We start from the raw sequence: 5,838 nt of genomic DNA, 5'->3' as shown, positions 1-5,838 counted from the left end.
ATATCTTTATCTCATTTTGGTATTAAGGCACTGCTGTCCTCTTAGAATGAGTTCAGAAGTATTCCCTCTGCTTCTATCCTCTGAAAGAGGGTATCCTTTGAAAGGAGATAGAGAATTGGTATAATTTCCTTTTCAAATGTTTTTTAGAATTCACCAGTGGACATATCTGGGCCTGGTGCTTTCTGTTTTGGAAAATTATTAATTATTGATTCAATTTTTTAATAAATATAGACCTATTCAGATTGTCTGTTTCTTCTTGTGTGAATTTTGGCAGATTGTATCTTTCAAGGAATTGGTTCATTTCATCTAGGTTATCAAATTTGTGGGCATAGAGTTGTTCATATTATTCATTTATTATCCTTTTAATGCCCATGGGATCTGTAATGATGTCCTCTGTTTCATTTCTAATATTAGTAATTGGTGTCCTCTTTTTTTTTTTTCTTACCCTGGCTAAAGGCTTACGGATTTTATTGATCTTTCCAAAGAACCAGCTTTTGGGTTCATTGATTTTTCTCTACTGATTTCCTGTTTTCAATTTAATTGATTTCTTTTTTAATTCTTATTATTTATTTTCTTCTGATTAATTTGGATTTAATTTGCTCCTCTTTTTCTAGTTTTGTAAGGTGGAAGCTTAGATTATTGATTTTAGATCTTTCTTCTTTTCTAATATGTGCATTTAATGCTGTAAGTTTCCCACTAAGCGTTGCTTTCACTGCATCCCACAAATTTTAAGTTGAATTTTCATTTTCATTCAGTTCAAAAATTATTTTAATTTCACCTGAGATTTCTTCTTTGACCCATGTGTTATTTAGAATAATGTTGTTTAATATGCAGGTATTTTGGGATTTTCCATTTATCTTTGTGTTATTGATTTCTAATTTAATTCTGTTGTGGTCTAAGAGCAGACATTGTATGATTTCTCTTCTTTTAAAAATGTTAAAGTATGTTTTATGGCCCAGAATGTGGTCTATCTTGGTGAATGTTCCATGTGAGCTTGAGAAGAATGTACGTTCTGCTGCTGTGTGGTGAAGTAGTCTGTAGATGTTGATGATATTCAGTTGGTTGATGGTGAACATTGAGTTCACAATGTCCTTATTGATTTTCTGCCTGCTGGATCTGTCCATTTCTGATAGAAGGGTGTTCAACTCTCCAGCTATCATTGTGGATTCATCCATTTCTCCTTGCAGTTCTATTAGTTTTTGCCTCATGTAGATGAATATTCTATTGTTAGGCGCATACACATTAAGGATTGTTGTCTTCTTGGAGAACTGACCCCTTTATCATTATATAATACCCTTCTTTATCTCTGATAACTTTCCTTGCTTTGAAGTCTACTCTGTCTGAATTTAATATACCTATTCTTGCTTTCCTATGACTAGTATTAGCATGATATATTCTTCTTCCATCCATTTACCTTAATTCTATTTGTATCTTTATATTTAAAGTGCATTTCTTGTAGACAGCATATAGCTGGGTCTTGTTTTTTGATCTACTCTGACAATCTCTTTCCTTTCATTGGTGTATTTATACCAATGACATGTAAAGTGATTATTGATATAGTTGGATTACTTTATTTGTTATTGTTTTCTATTCCTTGCTCTTTTCTTTGTTCCTTTTTTTTTTTTTTTGCCATGCAGCATGTGGGATCTTGGTTCCCTGACCACGGATCAAACCCTCACCCCCTGCACTGGAAGCACGCAGCCTTAACCACTGGACCGCCAGGGAAATCCCTCTTTATTCCTATTTTTGTCTTACACTATCTAATGTTACTTTAAAATTTAAAATATTGTTTCTAGTTATAATTTATTGAGCACTTACTATGTGCTGGTACTGTGCCAAGAGTTTTACATTCATTATCTCACTTAGTCCACTTGACAATCCTATGATAATGAGCTATAATAAGTAGCACTTACTGTATGCCAGTTAACTTGTTAAACTCATCACACACATTATTATATACATTATCTCATTTAATTCTCTCAACAGCCCCATGTCAAAGGTAAGGTTACTATCCTCACTTTACAGACAAGGGATCTGAGGTTTAGTGAGGGCATGTAAGGTATCAACTGTAGTCTTGTCTTCCTAGTAATTCTCCAGAATAATCCCCAGTATCTCCACCCTGCTTCTGACAAATGTCTTCCTTTAGTGCCTACGGCTGAGCCTTGTCATCTCTTACTTGTCTCAACAAATGATAATGCATGCACATCCTTTCTTAAGTTGCTTATTCTTTCCTAGAGTGTGAAGACGTCTGTTGTTCCTGTTAAAAAATTTTTTTTGATGTTTTGTGTGTCTGTGTGAGTGAGTAGCAGTTAGAATGAAAGCTTTGATATAAAATACATAAAAAGTCTCTTCGTTGATGTTGTTCTCTCTTGTCCACTTCCCCTCCCCACTATAGTAGGACATGGTTGGTCGGTCCCCAGTTTTGGTTTGATAGTGGATGCCCAGGTAGCCAAGTCCTCCCTCTGCCCTCACCACACCTGTACCTCTGTAGTGCTGGAACCCTCTCTGGGAGAACTCAGGGCAATTGTTCCTTGCACTTTCATACTTCTTTTTCCTGTCTTTTCTTGTTTCAGCTCATGAGAAAGCTTTCCCTTGCTCATCTGCTCTCATTCAATGCAGGAGTAAGCCGAGCTGTCCTTGCTGCAGGAAGCCACACACACCTGCAGACCTGCCCCTGCAGTCTGCCCTTGCTTCTCCAAGCGTGGTCAGAATCCCTGGGAAGCTCATTTAAATGCACATTTCCTGGTCTCACTTTCAGGGATTTTGATTCATAAGGATAGGTAGAACAAGGAATCTGTGTTTTATTAAGCCCCTCCTTACCCCAGAGTTATAGCTCAAGAACTTTTCATGATTGCCCTTGGTTCCTCCTTTGGAGTTCTCACCTCTCTCTACACCAGTTCCATGGGTCTTTGCATAACTGTCTGCTACCACCATGCCTGGCTTTGGGGCTCCCTCAGCCCCTTGGCTTGACCATGGAGAAATAAATGTTCCTTTCATCCCAGTGCAGCTGTGATGCTTACCGATTTTTTTTTTCTGGTCATTGGTCTGTTGCTAATAACTAGCTCACACCAAGTTCTGATCCCACTGATTGAGAAAGATCCCAATAAAACACAGTGATTATGTTCTTGTCCACGCAAGCTGGGGGGACCTGAGTTTAAGTCTCAGCTCCACTCAGTGACATGGCTATGTGATTTAGGTCAGACAGTGGATATCTTTGGGGTTCCACTTTCTTTTTATTTATTTATTTATTTATTTTATTTTATTTTATTTTTATTTTTGGCTGTGTTGGGTCTTCGTTTCTGTGCGAGGGCTTTCTCTAGTTGCGGCAAGCGGGGGCCACTCTTCATCGCGGTGCGCGGGCCTCTCACTATCGTGGCCTCTTGTTGCGGAGCACAGGCTCCAGATGCACAGGCTCAGTAGTTGTGCCTCACGGGCCCAGTTGCTCCGCGGCATGTGGGATCTTCCTAGACCAGGGCTCGAACCCATGTCCCCTGCATTGACAGGCAGATTCTCAACCACTGTGCCACCAGGGAAGCCCAGGGGTTCCACTTTCTTATCTGTGAAATGGAATGAGGATATTTGCTGCACCTATGTCAAAGAATTGATGAGTAGGAAGACTGGGCTAATGATGTACAACTGTATCCTAAAGGTAACGCTGTGACAATACTGTTGTGCTATATAGGAAAATATCCAAATTCGTTGGAAAGATCTCTTAGGACACTCTTTTATGGTGAGAGAAACCCCCCATGGTTCTATAAGTGGTGGGGAGCATGGAGAAGTTTGCCTTTATACGAACTTTTTAAAGTGTTGAAACTACAGTGCTCCAATGAAGCTGACCACCTACCATGAAACCATGATCAAAGCTGTTCTCTTTTAAAAGGAAAAGAAAAAGTGAGCTTGTTCTGTTTGTCTTTCTTCACGTGGGGTGCCTTCCCAGGGCTTGCTACTTTGAGAGTGTGAGCCTAGACAAATGCTTTTAAGGTAAACCCATATCCTGGTAGAAAGGACACTGGTAGGGTGCATCCCCGAAATTATTTGTTAGTTCGCATCCACTCATTGTCAGGGAGAAAACTGCTCTTGGAGAGCTGGAGGCCTTTGCACCTGCCAGCTCAGGCACTTGAGGCTGCGCTGGCTGCTTCTGAGAAGGCCCTATTTCTCATGCTTGAGCAACTTAGCATCTGGGCGGCTGGGAACCAGAGAGCAGTGTCTAGCAGGGCTCTGTCAGGCCTGGAATCCCCTCCTCGCAGACTGAACTGCTGAGGGTGCCCTCTGGAGGTTTATTCACTTTTGGTGTTGAAGTATCTGGCCGCCTGCTTTTAACAGAATTAAGAGTCGTACACAGTTGGAGTTTATTGCATGTGGTGGGTGCAAACCTGAGCCTATAATTCCATGCTTTAATTGTACAAGCGGATTTTGAAGCAGGCCTTTCCCAAGCTGGTGGTGTGCATGGGAAATGCCTTGTAGATATCGCTCACAATAGGGAAATCCTGTCCTGTATACTGTGATTGGGGTAGAAAGCCTCAATAAAGGGCCAAGCTTTGAGGTATTTTAAAAGAGAGATTAACACTTATTGTAGAAGTGCTAATCACTGATTGAATTAATCAAGGGCCAAACTACAAGGTGTTAACAAGAAAGATTAGTGACTTTGGGTGTGAATATTCAAAACCAGGGATTGTGAAACCTGGGACAGAGTTTTTCCTGGGTACACAACAGAAAAAAGAACAAACAGAAGACAAGATAATGAACTAGTACTTTTGCTCGGCAATTTCCTCTTGAGCAGGCTGGGGAATCATTGTTAAAAATATTAAATGTCAAGTGCGTAGAACAGTGCTTGGCTTATAATAAGGACTCAATAAATGTTAGCCATTGTTATTTTGTTAAGGTCTCCTATTAGAAATATCAACTGAGGACTAGGGAGAAACTTTTGTTTACTTTAGAGAAAAAAATGTCTGGCTCAATTACTTTAAGAAAAAAAAAATGAAGCTTAATTTGCCTGAAGTGAATTGAACAGATCTTGAATGTACAGTTTAAGCTCAACTACTTGTATAATAAAGGACTGGGGAAGATACTTCAGTGCTACAACATATGCTAAAATTACTTTCACCATCTTTCTGGAAAAAGTGATCTGTAATTTGAGAACCAAATAACCAAGGAAATAGCACTGGAAAGTGAAATTAGAACATATAAGGAAATGGTTGATTCAAATAAAAACAGCTATGTCCAAATCACTAAGGCTGGATAAAATGGTTTTCTAGGAAGCCTGTATTTGCAGCGAACACCATGGGTGGGCAGAGGGGAGGAGAAAGGCACCTGGGGGAGGTTGCTTGGAGAATGAGGAGCTTTGAGAATGAGGTGTTAATTTTGGAAGATATGATGAAAAAGCTTAAACAAATCCAGAAGGAAAAAAAAAACCTGAAATAGATAATGTATTAAGTGGAGTTAACTTGAAAAAAATCATTTAAAAACTCTGCACGGAGCAATTGATAGTTGAATGGGTGTCTTTTTAGTACTGAATTGAGGAAGGGGGAGAAGGGGACTCACATTTATTAGGCCTTACAAGGGTCATTGAAGAGGTGGGAGGAGTAAAAGGATAATTTTGTTTCGGCCTCCTCCCAAAGGTGACTTCACATTTAGACAATTCCAGATGAAGGATCTTAAATAAGGGATCCCTTCTAATTCTCACTATAATCCTACAAAGTGGATTATATTACAGATGGAGAAACAGAAACTCAGTATGAAATCCTGGAGATACCTCCTCAGTGTACTTTTTGAATGTAAACCAGCCAAAATGGGTCCAAAGTTCTTGAAGTGTTCATCTAAATTTTCTTTGATAAGAAA

Source organism: Balaenoptera ricei, chromosome 16 (genome assembly GCF_028023285.1).
Source record: "Balaenoptera ricei isolate mBalRic1 chromosome 16, mBalRic1.hap2, whole genome shotgun sequence".
Lineage (NCBI taxonomy): Eukaryota > Metazoa > Chordata > Mammalia > Artiodactyla > Balaenopteridae > Balaenoptera > Balaenoptera ricei.
The sequence above is the reverse complement of the archived record's forward strand: the minus strand, read 5'-3'. Positions refer to the sequence as shown.